The 17591-nt window shown below is 43.0% G+C and overlaps 1 protein-coding gene across 3 annotated transcripts in view; it reads right to left on the bottom strand.

The window, feature by feature from the left end:
• Positions 1-6749, bottom strand: part of LOC106590470 (brother of CDO) — a 46612-nt gene extending 39863 nt beyond the window's left edge. For all 3 annotated transcript variants that reach the window (XM_014181532.2, XM_014181531.2, XM_014181534.2), the window contains exon 1: positions 6546-6749. The gene's annotated coding sequence lies outside the window, so the exon portion shown is untranslated. The remainder of the gene's footprint in view (positions 1-6545) is intronic.
• Positions 6750-17591: the final 10842 nt, after the last annotated feature.

Raw genomic sequence — 17591 nt, 5'->3', positions numbered from 1 at the left:
TTTCTCTTCCACGCTTCTCTCCTGCACAGCTATGTTCTCTATTCCCTCCCTCCTTCATTCCCCTCTCCTCTACCTCCTTTCTCCATCCCTCCCTCTCTCTCCCTCTCATCCTGTATGGAAGATGCTGTGGAAGGCTATCGAGGTATGCAGGGTCAGGCTTGGGAGCAGGGTGGCTCGGAGCCCCAGGGGAGGGTACTGGACCCTGGCCACCTGTTGCTCCAGGTGGCCCTCTCTGAGACTGGACACCTAAAACCACCAGGACATGAGAAACCTGACCCTACAACCCCTGCAACACTAAAGCACAATATATCAAGTAAACAACATAGCCAGAATGCCCTATATGCAAATCTACAGAACAATAGGTTTGAACTGTGGGAAAATGTTCAACTGAGCTTCCAGCAGCCAAGCCTTTATAGTTGGCTATGTGTATGATCACCATTACACTAAAACACTAGTATAACCGCCTAATATGGATAGACTCACAGCCTAAAGTCGCTCTCTTTCACAAGCACACTCCACAGTGCAGGCTATGAGAAACACACAGCCTGCCCTACACTGAGATCTGACTTCACTGGAACATGCAGGTGATCCTGAGAGGGGCGTGTTCAAGACGAGAGTGACAAGCTGCACATTCCAGTGTAAAGAGATAATCCTGATTGGAGAACCATCATGCGCGCACACACACACACACACACACACACACACACACACACACACACACACACACACACACACACACACACACACACACACACACACACACACACACACACACACACACACACACACACACACACACACACACACACAGAGTTAGGCCCGCAGATAGCAGCCTGCAGGCTGTTATGACTACATGATCGTACCCGCTGTAGCACAGATGAAAGCATACCCTCAGGAGTTATTTTTCTCCTTTTGCCAATTAACATTAAATCTTCTAAGAAAACAATAAACCTTTCCACAGTTGTAGCCAGAACTTAGACAGAACTCAAAAAGTCCCACAGCACCAGAACAAGAAGTAAAGAACTATCCACCCAGAGTACAGCCAGGACATAATCGATCCATGGACTCAGTGCCAATCTATATTCATGGCATCAGAAGCAAAACAACAGCAACCAGAACCTAGCCAGAGTAAGCACTAACCATGGACCCATAGCCAGAACATAGCCAGTACAAGAGCTATCCTGCCCAGAACCAGAACTATCCAAGAAAACACATCCAGACAGGATGAGATCTATCCATTGAGTCATTGTCAAAACAAGAGCTATCCAATGAGTCCTAGCCAAGCCAAGTTATTCATAGACAGAACAAGACATACCTACTGAGAGTGGACCAAAACACCAATGCCAAACACACACCTATTAAGGCAACAAAAGTAAGGACCTGTCATGTATTTTTAACAACTCACAGTACTTCAAGGCCTGATGTTATCTTTCCAGATTAGGCCTATGGACCAATCCTTGTCTTTAACCCTGTTGTTAATAGTTAACAAATGTTGGGCTGGGATGAAAATGGAACAGTAAAATGTGTGCATTCATCGGCACATAGCTAATGGCTGCTCAAAGCTGTGCCACCAAATAAGATCAGAAGACTGAGAAAGGAGAGAAAGCCAATCAGACTGGAATGAATTAGAGAATAGCTTTGAACCGCGACCGCCGAAGGTCAACAACAAACTCTACCACACCAGAGTTACCAAACAAGACGTTCCTTAGATGTCCCTCAGACAGAGGCTCAGGAACCAATGCCAAACATACATAGCCTCTTGGTAAACCAGTTCACTTATTCAGTTTAATTGAAGAGATCATTCTTCTTGATCTCTTTAAGTAAAGGTGTGCAAAGATCACACATTTTACTGCAGTGGGCTAAATCAGGGTCACACAGTGTTTCTTGGTAGTCTTAAACAAATCTACTTTAAAACAAAAGTTTACACCTCACACACATGGTTATGGGCTTAAACAAAAGAATACATCTGACATGGTACAGGTGTTGAGTTGAAATGTATTACATTTAGAGTTTGCATCCCAATATTACACTTTATATACATCACAGAAGACTGAAATATAACAGAACTCTTTGACATAGAAACACCGGATTTTCTGTTCATAAAAAAAATAAATAATGTTTATTAATTATGAAATTATGAAAAATATGAATAATATTCCACCCATAAGGCCACCAGAGGAGAATTTGGTCGTTTGACTGCAGGAAAGGGTTTTAATAGTGATGGGGGGAATATCGATACAGTTACATATCGGGATATTCTTTTTTACAATATATTGTATCTTTTAGTTTTGACAATATCACAATATTATTTTTACATTAATTGACTGTACCCGCACCAAAACAAAGTATTTTTCTTTCATAGCTTGTTCTCCATCTTCTATTTAAATAGGGAGCCAATTTGTTTTCATCACTTTTATTTCCATGACTGATTAAAACTTGTTTTCTCATGACTCTCTCTTGTCCCTCTGCAGAAGACATGGTGAGCAATATGTTTGGGACATAAAATCACAATAAAAAAACTATAAAATCACAGTATCAAATAGAAATACATATAAAATCATGAGAATCTCAATACATATATTATACAGTACCAGTTAAAGGTTTGGACACACCTACTCATTCTAGGGTTTTTCTTTATTTTTACTATTTTCTACATTGTAGAATAATAGTGAAGACATCAAAACTATGAAATAATACATATGGAATCATGTAGTAACCAAAAAAGTGTTAAACAAATCTAAATATATTTTATATTTGGGATTTTTCAAAGTAGCCACCCTTTGCCTTGATGACAGCTTTGCACACACTTGGCATTCTCTCAACCGGCTTCATTTGGTAGTCACCTGGAATGCATTTCAATTAACAGGTTTGTTAAAAGTTCATCTGTGGAATTTCTTTCCTTCTTAATGAGTTTGAGCCAATCAGTTGTGTTGTGACAAGATAGAGTTGGTATACAGAAGATAGCACCATTTGGTAAAAGACCATGTCTATATTATGGCAAAAACAGCTCAAATAAGCAAAGAGAAACGACCGTCCATCATTCATTAAAGACATGAAGAAAACCATCAAGCGCTATGATGAAACTGGCTCTCATGAGGACCGCCACAGGAAAGGAAGACACAGAATTACCTCTGCTGCAGAGGATAAGTTCATTAGGGTTACCAGCCTCAGAAATTGCAGCTCATATAAATGCTTCACAGAGTTCAAGTAACAGACACATCAACATCAACTGTTCAGAGGGTACTGCATGAATCAGGCCTTCGTGGTTGAAGGACACCAATAAGAAGAAGAGACTTGCTTGTGCCAAGAAACACGAGCAATGGACATTAGACCGGTGGAAATCTGTCCTTTGGTCTGATGAGTCCAAATTTGAGATTTTTGGTTCCAACTTCCGTGTCTTTGTGAGACGCAGAGTCGGTGAACGGATGATCTCCGCATGTGTGGTTCCTACCATGAAGCATGGAGGAGGAGGTGTGATGGTGTGGGGGTGCTTTGCTGGTGACACTGTTGGTGATTTATTTAGAATTCAAGGCGCACTTAACCAGCATGGCTACCACAGCATTCTGCTGCGATACACCATCTCATCTGGTTTGTGCATAGTGGGACTATCATTTGTTTTTCAACAGGACAATGACCCAACACACCTCCAGGCTGTGTAAGGGCTATTTGATCAAGAAGGAGAGTGATGGAGTGCTGTATCAAATGACCTGGCCTCCACAATCACCTGACCTCAATCCAATTGAGATGGTTTGGGATGAGTTGGACTGCAGGGTGAAGGAAAAGCAGCCAACAAGTGCTCAGTGTATGTGGGAACTCCTTCAAGACTGTTGGAAAAGCATTCCAGGTGAAGCTGGTTGAGAGAATGCCAAGAGTGTGCAAAGCGTTCATCAAGGCAAAGCGTGGCTACTTTGAAGAATCTAAAATATTGAATATATTCTGATTTGTTTAACACTTTTTTGGTTACTACATGATTCACGTGTTATTTCATAGTTTTGATGACTTCACTATTCTATTCTACAATGTAGAAAATAGTACAAATAAAGAAAAACCCTTGAATGAGTAGTTGTGTCAGAACTTTTGACTGGTACTGTATTTACAAAAGTATGTGTACACCCCTTCAAATTACTGGATTCGGCTATTTCAACCACACCCGTTGCTGACAGGTGTATAAAATCGAGCACACCGCCATGCAATCTCCATAGACAAACATTGGCAGTGGAATGGCTTACTGAGGAGCTTAGTGACTTTTAACGTGGCACTGTCCCACATTTCCAACAAGTATTTTCATCAAATTTCTGCCCTGCTAGAGCTGCCCTGGTCAACAGTAAGTGCTGTTATTGGGAAGTGGAAACGTCTAGGAGCAACAATGGTTCAGCCGCAAAGTGGTAGGCCACACAAGCTCACAGGACATGACCGACGAGTGCTGAATTGTGTAACACGTAAAAATCGTCTGTCCTCGGTTGCAACACTGACTACCGAGTTCCAAACAGCCTCTGGAAGCAACGTCAGCACAATAACTGTTCGTCGGGAGCTTCGTGAAATGAGTTTCCATGGCCGAGCAGCTGTACACAAGCCTAAGATCACCATGTGCAATGCCAAGCCTCAGCTGGAGTGATGTAAAGCACACCACCACTGGACTCTGGAGCAGTGGAAACGCATTCTTTGGAGTAAGGAATCATGTTTCACCATCTGGCAGTCAAACGGACTAATCTGGGTTTGGCGGATGCCAGGAGAACGCTAGCTGCCAAAATGCATAGTGCCCACTGTAAAGTTTGGTGGAGGAGGAATAATGGTCTGGGGCTGTTTTTCATGGTTTGGGCCCCTTAGTTCCAGTGAAAGGAAATCTTAAACGCTACAGCATACAATGACATTCAAGACAATTCTGTGCTTCCAACTTTGTGGCAACAGTTTTGGGAAGGCCCTTTCCTGTTTCAGCATGATAATGCCCCATTCACAAAGCGAGGTCCATACAGAAATGGTTTGTCGAGATCGGTGTTGGAAAAACTTGACTGGTCTGCACAGAGCCCTGACCTCAACCCCATCGAACACCTTTGGGATGAATTGGAAGGCAGACTGCGAGCCAGGTCTAATCGCCCAACATCAGTGCCCAACCTCACTAATGCTCTTGTGGCTGAATGAAAGCAAGTCCATGCTGCAATGTTCCAACATCTAGTGGAAAGCCTTCCCAGAAGATTGGAGGCTATTACAGCAGCAAAGAGGGGGACCAACTCCATATTAATGACCATGATTTTGGAATGAGATGTTCGATGAGCAGGTGTCCACATACTTTTGGTCATGTAGTGTGTCATATCGGCACCAAAGTATCGTGATAATATGGTATCATGAGATCCCTGGCAATTTCAAGCCCTCATTTTTAATCCATCTGACATCATGGATTGAGCTGAAACAATCTCTCCAGTTGACAGGGTGTCTTGTCGGTTTAACTGAGGTGTTTTTTTCTATGCGAGGCAGTTGGGCTAAATGTATTCTAAATAGAGCAGTGACAATCTCACCTATGCGAGGATTCGCCAAGAGCTCATTAGCCCATTGGATTATCAAAAAATATTTTCTCATTAAATCATTCCTCAGCACAGAGATGATATGAGACTCATTGAGAGACGCCCTTGACAGCTCACAGCTAAAATACTTTCAGGCATTCCGCCGCATTGATGGTTCAGAAGAGTTGGACCAGCTGTCAATTTATTGTAATTAGGTTATTCTTGCACAGTGTACGTTTGGTTTAGTGATGAGGAGAGTGGGTTCTTTTTAAAAGCACACAATTAGTGGTGTCAAAGCTGTGCGTCATGAGATAAAATCCAATCTGTTTCGGGTTGACATTGAGGCAGGCTAATAAATAAGATGTAGGCATGAAACCAACGATATGGGGAGGGAATTTGGCAGCGCTTTGCCATGTCTGTTTTCTGTTACTCTCCTCTATAGGAACGACTACGGACTGAGGCCTGCAACAATCTACACACTTTTGGTCTTAAAATGACAATGTTTTTACCAAAAAATAATATACATTTTTATCATGAGAATAATACAAAATGCATTCAGGCACAAAGATCTAACGTTTGAGAAACTAATTTGGCCCAAAAAAAGACGCAATTCCGAAAGCTGAAGGCAGAAATGGTCAAAGGCTACTACCTCCATCACTCAATGCGTCCCAAAACTATCTTCTACAACCATCCTACAATCACATTTTCAAATGACTACTTTTTATGACCATTTCGTTCCATATTCCCAATATTAAGCGCGCAGTCTTTGCTTCTATTGATTTGGCCTGAAAGGTGGTTGAATCAAATAAAAACGTGGAAACAAAACAATTGTTACACACAAAGTTAGCGAGGTACCCGCATCCCGATTACAACATTGAAAAACACTGAACATACAATGTTTATGTTATCGCACATCCGTGTGTAAAATATGTTTCCCTGAGTGAATCCGTTATTACATAAATAAAAACATATTGTTAACTTGTAACGCATGTGTCATTACTTCGCGTAGTACTGCAAGACAGAGATCATTAGTAAAGAAAAACTTACCAAAACGTGCTATAGTTGGTATTTACTCCTCGGACAACAATCGATCTCTTTCTCAGCTTTTTACTTCAGTAAAATCCGGGGGGGAAGACACTTTTTCCTTTTTCTTTACTGCTTTAGTAATTTACTGCGATGCCACCGACATTTTCTTAGGCTCCCCAAGTTCTCACATTGAATGGCCGTTTTTGGATGACTGAGCTCTCAAACAATTCTCCCCTTTGCGACGCCTTTTCGGGTCCTCCCACTTCCCAAGAAGGGGGAGGGATCTGAACAATAGGGGCTCGCTCCCAAATCACAAAGTTGGTAAAGCCCTCTAGTTTCCCCCAAGAAACACACTCTATTGTCAGGCCCAGTTGTTCTCACCGCAGTGCGTAATGATGAAATGTGTTGTTATAATGAATGTATGTACATGTGCATAAAAGAGTTTAATAGGAACAGTGTAAGACAAACAAAAAAAGTTGCCAAAAGTTCTACATGGTGGGGGGAGAAAAATGCCCCTCCCCCTCGTCCCCTAGACTGGTGTGTTCCTCCAGTTTGTATTGAGCCCGTCCATTGAAGCCCGCATGCCTCTATCTCTCTCTAGTGCAGCTGTCAGGAGATGGAGGCAGTAAGAGGCAGTAAGAGGCATCGCAATACTCTCTCTCTCTCTCTCTCTCTCTCTCTCTCTCTCTCTCTCTCTCTCTCTCTCTCTCTCTCTCTCTCTCTCTCTCTCTCTCTCTCTCTCTCTCTCTCTCTCTCTGTCTCTCTCTCTCTCTCTCTGTCTGTCTCTCTGTCTCTCTCTCTGTCTCTCTCTCTGTCTCTCTCTCTCTCTCTGTCTCTCTCTCTCTCTCTGTCTCTCTCTCTGTCTCTCTCTCTCTCCCTCTCTCTCTCTCTGTCTCTCTCTCTCTCTCTGTCTCTCTGTCTCTCTCTCTGTCTCTCTCTCTCTGTCTCTGTCTCTCTCTCTCTCTGTCTCTCTCTCTCTCTCTCTCTCTCTCTCTCTCTCTCTCTCTCTCTCTGTCTCTCTCTCTCTGTCTCCCTCTCTCTGTGACTCTCTCTCGCTCTCTCTGTGTCTCTCTCTCTGTCTCTCTGTCTCTCTCTGTCTCTCTCTCTCATACTACAGTGATCACAGAAAATAACCCATGCGCATGCCTCACGAATTCTACTTCACTTCAATCAGCACCATTTGAAATGAGGGCGCCAAACTGTCCACTTAATGAATTACGGACTATCCTGACTAAGATTACAGGGGTCTGACAGGGTCCTGGTGGGGGGTTGTCCGGGAGCTGAATGGAGGAGATCCCACCATGCACCTGAGCGGTTATTGCAACACAGTGGGGTGTTATTGGCATACAAAGCCTTGCCGGTTTGTGACACCTGTTGTTCTTGTTCAAGGTGAAAGTGTATGAAGTGTGTGTGGTGTTTGGGGTAGCTGGGATGTTGTGTGTGCGTGTTAGTGCCAGTGTGCAGTTGGTCCTGTCTGTTTTTTATGCACCCCCCCCCCCCCCTCCTGATAGTTCATATCCACATGTTATTGGTATGCATGGGACTGATGATATTATTGACATGTTGGTGAAATAATCACGCTCATTCGTCAGTTCGACTAACACTAAACACTGTCCATAATCAGACATGCTCACTCATAAAGTAAGGATACTCTCTCCCTGTCCTGTGTACACAGACACACAGACACACACACACACACACACACACACACACACACACACACACACACACACACACACACACACACACACACACACACACACACACACACACGCATGTTTTGGAGAGTCATCATCAGGATTTGAGGGTGTGTTCCAAAAGCTGTGTCGTGGGTGTGGTTTGCCAGTGCTTGGCCAGTGTTTTGGTGTTGCTGTTTCTATGTGGCTGTCAAACTCTGGACTGCTCTGGACCCTCCAGTGACCACTAGGAGCAGAGCGAGAGGGTCCCAAACTCTCAACCAACCCCTCCATACCGCCTCTTCCCCCTCCCCCTCTCCTCTCTGTGCTGGTCTGGCTGAATTAGGCCTGGACAAAAGGCTTTGTAGCCCGGCCATGAAAGGCCCATTAACCATACTGCAGCCCCCAGAGGCTTGCCCGCAGCAGACCACCTCCCAGAATGCCTCTCTCTCAGCAGGCTGCTGTCCCAGCATGCAACGCTCCCCTTCAGCTAGGCTGTCCTGTCACCACTCCTAGCTTCAGCCCCCCCAACCACCAAACCCCATTATAGACCCAGACAAAGATTGTCATGTAGATTGTTATGAATGAGGTTATTAGAGTGATAGAGAGGGAGTGAGAAGTTGGGGAAAATAGTGGGAAAGTGGACTGTTTTAACTGTGTGAGTGTTGGTAGTGTTTAGGCTGTGTATTAGATCTGAAGAAGCTGTGTATCTATCTGGTTGTACCGTGTATACATATAGAATGTTTACAGCCTATTGTATGTAGCTAGTAGGTACTCATTGAGTATGAATGAAAATGATTAGCTAACTACAGCACTACGTCGTCTCAGTTAAATCAATGTTGATCATTGTGCATTGATCATATCAAATAAGCAATATAAATAAATAAAGTACAGAATAAAAATGGGTTTGCGTGACCATTGAATGCATGTCATTTCCTGTGTCTGCAGGTGTGTGTGGGGTACTGTAGGCATCAATGTTGAGTGTGATGTTCTCCTAACCCCGCCCACAGTCTCTTCAGTCTTCACTGAGCACACTACTCTATTATTCATGTTGTTGCCGTGACAACAACCCCCTCATGCGGTGTCTCTTATTGACCTTAGCAGCTGTGTCACATCCTCACTGTGACAAAACAACACTGAACGAATCACACACACACACACACACACACACACACACACACACACACACACACACACACACACACACACACACACACACACACACACACACACACACACACACACACACACACACACACCTGCTAATGTACGCTTGCACACTATGACACAAGTGCACTGAAGTACCCTCTTAAAATGTTAGAACTGAGAACATACAGTATTACACATTTGGAACCACGTAAAGATAAGAAATGATCTGAAAATAAAGCTGTGCACATCCACCCTGCAGGACTCAAAATACTCACCACTACAGACTAAAAACTTTGCAAGTTGCAAAAAATGTGATTCAAGTCGTGAATGCTGATTGATTGACAACAGTGATATATCAGATCGTATACCACGGGTCAGACAAAACATGTATTTTTACTCTTCTAATTATGTTGGTAAACAATTTATAATAGCAATAAGGCACCTCAGGGGTTTGTGGTGTATGGCCAATATACCACGGCTAAGGGTTGTATGCAGGCACTCCGCATTGTGTCATGCTTAAGAACAGCCCTTAGCCGTGGTATATTGGCCAAATACAGTGCCTTGCAAAAGTATTCATCCCCTTGGCGTTTTTCCTATTTTGTTGCATTACAACCTGTAATTTAAATTGATTTTTATTTGGATTTTATGTAATGGACATACACAAAATAGTCCAACTTGGTGAAGTGAAATGAAAAAAAATGTGTAGTTTCAAAAAATGTGAAAAAAAAAACAACGGAAATGTGGTGTGTGCATATCTATTCACCCCCTTTGTTATGAAGCCCCTAAATAAGATCTGGTGCAACCAATTACCTTCAGAAGTCACATAATTAGTTAAATAAAGTCCACCTGTGTGCAATCTCAGTGTCACATGATCTGTCACACGATCTCAGTATATATACACCTGTTCTGAAAGGCCCCAGAGTCTGCAACACCACTAAGCAAGGGGCACCACCAAGCAAGTGGCACCATGAAGACCAAGGAGCTCTCCAAACAGGTCAGGGACAAAGTTGTGGAGAAGTACAGATCAGGGTTGGGTTACAAAAAAATATCCAAAACTTTGAACATCCCATGGAGCACCATTAAATCCATTATTAAAAAATGGAAAGAATATGGCACCACAACAAACCTGCCAAGAGAGGGCCGCCCACCAGAACTCACCGACCAGGCAAGGAGGGCATTAATCAGAGAGGCAACAAATAAACCAAAGATAACCCTGAAGGAGCTGCAAAGCTCCACAGCGGAGATTGGAGTATCTGTCCATAGGACCACTTTAAGCCGTACACTCCACAGAGCTGGGCTTTACAGAAGAGTGACCAGAAAAAAGCCATTGCTTAAAGAAAAAATAAGCAAACACGTTTGGTGTTCGCCAAAAGGCATGTGGGAGACTCCCCAAACATATGGAAGAAGGTACTCTAGTCAGATGAGACTAAAATTGAGCTTTTTGGCCATCAAGGAAAATGCCATGTCTGGCGCATACCTAACACCTCTCATCACCCCGAGAACACCATTCTCGGGGAAGCATGGTGGTGGCAGCATCATGCTGTGGGGATGTTTTTCATCTGCAGGGACTGGGAAACTGGTCAGAATTGAAGGAATGATGGATGGCGCTAAATACAGGGCAAATCTTGAGGGAAACCTGTTTCAGTCTTCCAGAGATTTGAGACTGGGACGGAGGTTCACCTTCCATCAGGACAATGACCCTGAGCATACACCTAAAGCAACGCTTGAGTGGTTTAAGGGGAAACATTTAAATGTCTTGGAATGGCCTAGTCAAAGCCCAGACGTCAATCCAATTGAGAATCTGTGGTATGACTTAAAGATTGCTGTCCACCAGCGGAACCCATCCAACTAGAAGGAGCTGGAGCAGTTTTGCCTTGAAGAATTGGCTAAAGTCCCAGTGACTAGATGTGCCAAGCTTATAGAGACATACCCCAAGAGACTTGCAGCTGTAATTGCTGCAAAAGGTGGCTCTACAAAGTATTGACTTTGGGGGGGTGAATAGTTATGCACGCTCAAGTTTTCTGTTTTTTGGTTTTATTTCTTGTTTGTTTCACAATAAAAAAAATTGCATCTTCAAAGTGGTAGGCATGTTGTGTAACTCAAAATGTTATGTTCTTTCTCTCTCTGACTGTACCTGATGTGTAGGTAAAAAAACCGAATCAAATTAATTTGTCACATGTGCCGAATACAACAAGTATCTTACTTATATTTTCAGTTTTTTTTTAAAGGATTTTGCATAAAATGTTTGAATGTTTTTCTTTCTGTATTTTATTTTTTAGATTTAAATAAATAATAATAATAATTGTATATCACTACTACAAATTTACCTTACAGTGAAATGCTTACTTACAAGCCCATAACCAACAATGCTTTAAGAAGTGTGTATGCCTTAATTTTCGTGTACACTACTGTTCAAAAGTTTGGGGTAACTTAGAAATGTCGTTGTTTTTTAAAGAAAAGCAAAAAATGTTCTCCATTAAAATAACATCAAATTGATCAGAAATACAGCGTAGACATTGTTAATGTTGTAAATTACTATTGTTGCTGGAGACGGCTGTCATGACTTCCGCCGAAGTCGGTCCCTCTCCTTGTTCGGGCGACGTTCGGCGGTCGACGTCACCGGCCTTCTAGCCACCGCTGATCCACTTTTCATTTTCCATTTGTTTTGTCTTAGTCTTACACACCTGGTTTCAATCCCCCAATTACTTGTTCATTATTTAACCCTCTGTTCCCCCATGTTTGTTTGTGAGTAATTGTTTATTGTATTGCGGTCCGTATTGTGTGGCCTTGTATTTATATTACGTGTATTGTGTTTATATTGAGTAAATTGCGTTCTTTACTCATATCTGCTGTCCTGCGCCTGACTCATCTCACCAGCTACACACAGAAGCATTACAACGGCAGAGTTGTTATGGAATATCTACATAGGTGTACAGAGGGCCATTATCAGCAACCATCCCATGTTCTGAAAGGAATTTTATAATATCTGTACATTATAGGAACACCTGTAATTACAAAAGTACAATGATTAATGTTTTGCTTTAGCTTGAGATTAAGCAACAGTGGTAGAGACTTTGTAAGTCCATGAAGAGGTCAACTGTACAAAAGTCAGATGTCTGTGTGTTGAAACTATGTTCCAGTCTTACTTCTGCTAGCACATGATACCACGGGTCCCGTGTGGCTCAGTTGGTAGAGCATGGTGTTTGCAACGCCAGGGTTGTGGGTTTGATTCCCACGGGGGACCAGTATGAAAAAATGTGAAAAAAAATAAAATGTATGAAATGTATGAACTCACTGCTCTGGATAAGAGCGTCTGCTAAATGACAAAAATGTAAAATAGGAGGAAGAAGGATTGGGAAACTAACTGAAAATAATTATAAGATGAACTCCGCCTAGCAGAGACATTTGTATTAGCAACTATTAATTATGAGCTTATATGCTATTAAAGTTAAGGGACATCACCCTGGGTGGGGTGATCCTCAGTAAAAAGGGTACTGAGTGTGTTACTTGTAAATGACTGTAAGTATATACTCCGGGTTGCAATCTGGCTTGCAATCCTTATTAAACAAACTAACCTCTGATCAAAGATGTTTCCTGTGGTCTCTTACATAATATAGGGCAGAATTCCCTTACAGTTCTAATGGCATGTTGTGTTAGCTAATCCAAGTTTATCATTTTAAAAGGCTAATTGATCAATTAAAATGCTAAACTTGGATTAGCTAGCACAACGTGCCATTGGAACACAGGAGTGATGGTTGCTGATAATGGGCCTCTGTACGCCTATGTAGATATTCCATTAAATAATCAGCCGTTTCCAGCTACAATAGTCAATTACAACATTAACAATGTCTACACTGTATTTCTGATCAATGTGATGTTATTTTAATGGACAAAACCAAGGACATTTCTGAGTGACCCCAAAGTTTTGAATGGTAGTGTATGTGTTTTCGTGTGTGTTCTTGTGTGCATGTGTTCATGTGTGAGTCTGTGTATGTCTGAGCCAGGGATATAGCGTGTGATGTGCTGTTATTGGTTCTCATTCCTGTGTGATTGAGCCATTAGCCGGTGGAGCCATGCTCAGGTGGGGTCAGGGTGAGTTACAACGTAGGAAGAACTGTATCCAGGAGGGATTTACCTCTGACTCTAATGCTGTGGTCTGGGCTGTGTTGTGACTGACTCTAATGCTGTGGTCTGGGCTGTGTTGTGACTGACTCTAATGCTGTGGTCTGGGCTGTGTTGTGACTGACTCTAATGCTGTGGTCTGGGCTGTGTTGTGACTGACTCTAATGTTGTGGTCTGGGCTGTGTTGTGACTGACTCTGATGCTGTGGTCTGGGCTGTGTTGTGACTGACTCTAATGCTGTGGTCTGGGCTGTGTTGTGACTGACTCTGATGCTGTGGTCTGGGCTGTGTTGTGACTGACTCTGATGCTGTGGTCTGGGCTGTGTTGTGACTGACTCTAATGCTGTGGTCTGGGCTGTGTTGTGACTGACTCTAATGCTGTGGTCTGGGCTGTGTTGTGACTGACTCTAATGCTGTGGTCTGGGCTGTGTTGTGACTGAAGTCAACTCTTTTCCTAGTGGGGTGTAGAATAAGTTAGGACTCAATTTCTACACTCTTAGAAAAAAGGGTTCCAAAAGGGTTCTTCAGCTGTCCCCATGGGAAAATGCTTTTTGGTTCAAGGTAGAACCCTTTTGGGTTCCATGTAGAACCCTTTCTACAGAGGGTTCTACATGGAACCTAACAGGGTTCTACCTGCAACCAAAAGGGTTCTTCAAAGGGTTCTCCTATGGGGACAGCCGAAGACCTAGATAGCTAGAGAGTACCTTTTTTTTCTAACGGTGTAGAAGTGTGAGTCGTGACTCTAGTGTAGTTGTAAATCTATTCCTAGTGGGGTGCAGAATGAGTTGGAACTTTAATCCTAAAAGAAGTGTAATGTAAGTTCTGACAGAAACTTTAACTGCAGTGGGCTGTAGTTATAATGACTACTATTCCTAGTGGGCTGTAGTTATAATGACTACTATTCCTAGTGGGCTATAGTTATAATGACTACTATTCCTAGTGGGCTGTAGTTGTAGTGACTACTATTCCTAGTGGGCTATAGTTGTAATGACTACTATTCCTAGTGGGCTGTAGTTGTAGTGACTACTATTCCTAGTGGGCTGTAGTTATAATGACTACTATTCCTAGTGGGCTGTAGTTATAATGACTACTATTCCTAGTGGGCTGTAGTTGTAATGACTACTATTCCTAGTGGGCTGTAGTTATAATGACTACTATTCCTAGTGGGGTGTAGTTATAATGACTACTATTCCTAGTGGGGTGTAGTTGTAGTGACTACTATTCCTAGTGGGCTGTAGTTGTAGTGACTACTATTCCTAGTGGGCTGTAGTTGTAGTGACTACTATTCCTAGTGGGGTGTAGTTGTAGTGACTACTATTTGTACATCTGTGTAAGTTGTGACTAGAGTATAGTAGTGTAGGTCTGGCGTTCAGTGTAAGTTGTGACTAGACTATAGTAGTGTAGGTCTGGCGTTCAGTGTAAGTTGTGACTAGAGTATAGTAGTGTAGGCCTGGCGTTCCAGTGTAAGTTGTAGGACTAGACTATTCCTAGTAGTGTAGGTCTGGCTGTTCATGTGTAAGTTGTGACTAGAGTATAGTAGTGTAGGTCTGGCGTTCAGTGTAAGTTGTGACTAGACTATAGTAGTGTAGGTCTGGCGTTCAGTGTAAGTTGTGACTAGACTATAGTAGTGTAGGTCTGGCGTTCAGTGTAAGTTGTGACTGTAGACTATAGTAGTGTAGGTCTGGCGTTCAGTGTAAGTTGTGACTGTAGACTATAGTAGTGTAGGTCTGGCGTTCAGTGTAAGTTGTGACTGTAGACTATAGTAGTGTAGGCCTGGCATTCAGTGTAAGTTGTGACTGTAGACTATAGTAGTGTAGGTCTGGCGTTCAGTGTAAGTTGTGACTAGACTATAGTAGTGTAGGTCTGGCGTTCAGTGTAAGTTGTGACTAGACTATAGTAGTGTAGGTCTGGCGTTCAGTGTAAGTTGTGACTAGACTATAGTAGTGTAGGTCTGGCGTTCAGTGTAAGTTGTGACTAGACTATAGTAGTGTAGGTCTGGCGTTCAGTGTAAGTTGTGACTAGACTATAGTAGTGTAGGTCTGGCGTTCAGTGTAAGTTGTGACTAGACTATAGTAGTGTAGGTCTGGCGTTCAGTGTAAGTTGTGACTGTAGACTATAGTAGTGTAGGCCTGGCGTTCAGTGTAAGTTGTGACTAGACTATAGTAGTGTAGGTCTGGTGTTCAGTGTAAGTTGTGACTGTAGACTATAGGAGTGTAGGTCTGGCGTTCAGTGTAAGTTGTGACTGTAGACTATAGTAGTGTAGGCCTGGCATTCAGTGTAAGTTGTGACTGTAGACTATAGTAGTGTAGGTCTGGCGTTCAGTGTAAGTTGTGACTAGACTATAGTAGTGTAGGTCTGGCGTTCAGTGTAAGTTGTGACTAGACTATAGTAGTGTAGGTCTGGCGTTCAGTGTAAGTTGTGACTAGACTATAGTAGTGTAGGTCTGGCGTTCAGTGTAAGTTGTGACTAGACTATAGTAGTGTAGGTCTGGCGTTCAGTGTAAGTTGTGACTAGACTATAGTAGTGTAGGTCTGGCGTTCAGTGTAAGTTGTGACTAGACTATAGTAGTGTAGGTCTGGCGTTCAGTGTAAGTTGTGACTGTAGACTATAGTAGTGTAGGCCTGGCGTTCAGTGTAAGTTGTGACTAGACTATAGTAGTGTAGGTCTGGTGTTCAGTGTAAGTTGTGACTGTAGACTGTAGTAGTGTAGGCCTGGCGTTCAGTGTAAGTTGTGACTAGACTATAGTAGTGTAGGTCTGGCGTTCAGTGTAAGTTGTGACTAGACTATAGTAGTGTAGGTCTGGCGTTCAGTGTAAGTTGTGACTAGACTATAGTAGTGTAGGTCTGGCGTTCAGTGTAAGTTGTGACTGTAGACTATAGTAGTGTAGGTCTGGCGTTCAGTGTAAGTTGTGACTGTAGACTATAGTAGTGTAGGCCTGGCGTTCAGTGTAAGTTGTGACTAGACTATAGTAGTGTAGGTCTGGCGTTCAGTGTAAGTTGTGACTAGACTATAGTAGTGTAGGTCTGGCGTTCAGTGTAAGTTGTGACTGTAGACTATAGTAGTGTAGGCCTGGCGTTCAGTGTAAGTTGTGACTAGACTATAGTAGTGTAGGTCTGGCGTTCAGTGTAAGTTGTGACTAGACTATAGTAGTGTAGGCCTGGCGTTCAGTGTAAGTTGTGACTAGACTATAGTAGTGTAGGTCTGGCGTTCAGTGTAAGTTGTGACTAGACCTAACTGGGTCCAGATGCTGCAGACCCTCCTAATTGGACCTGGAGCCGCTTAAATCCCAGAACTGCTCAGCTCAGCCTGGATAGCGTTTCATTTCAGAGCAGGACTGGATTGGCCGATAGCCTGGGTTAAGCTACAATGGCTGAGTTGTAACTTGAGATTCACAGTCACGTGACAAATCTCCCATTTACATCAACATGTTTTGATCCAAAAGTTAGGCATGTGTATTATTCTAAACCGTATGAGGGGAAAGGGTAGACTGACAGTACAGGGTATAAAGCCTAAGATGGAAGGTTGAAGTGCTAGAGGAGTGGGGTTGCCTCAGACACTGATCTATGGTCAGTTTTGTGTTATTGCAGTAAATGGGACTTGGATCAGATAAGTTGATCCTAGATCTGTGCCTGCAGGGTACTTCTCTATGAGTGGGTGACGTGAGGATAGGGTGGTGCAAAATGGTGGATGGTACGAGGTAGGATAACATATAATTCACAGGGTTGGAAGAAAGTTGAGAGAAGTGAGTGGGTGTACAGTGTATCAGAGTGTATCAGAGTTAACTTCAGAGTGAACTTCAGAGGAATGAGAGGGAGTAGAGGGTTGAGAAAGCCCTGAAATGGTAGAACTTTCATCAAGCACCTGGTTTTATCATGTTACCCTCCCTACATATGGCTCTATTTGGACCTCTCTTTCTTGCTCCCCCTCTTCTCTCTCTCACTCCCCCTGTTATTTTCCTCCCATCATCTATCTCTCTACCTCCCTCCTTTTCTCTCTCTCATTCCCCTCTCGCTCTCCTCATCCATCTCTCTCTCCACTCCATTCCTCCCTCTCTCACTCTTCCTGTTCTCTGCCCTGCCAGACAGTCATAATTAACAGGGGAAACAATAGCCCTCTCCACA

Source organism: Salmo salar, chromosome ssa29, assembly GCF_905237065.1.
Source record: "Salmo salar chromosome ssa29, Ssal_v3.1, whole genome shotgun sequence".
Classification (NCBI taxonomy): Eukaryota; Metazoa; Chordata; class Actinopteri; order Salmoniformes; family Salmonidae; genus Salmo; species Salmo salar.
Note: the sequence above shows the minus strand (reverse complement) of the source record. Positions and strands in the feature narration are given on the sequence as shown.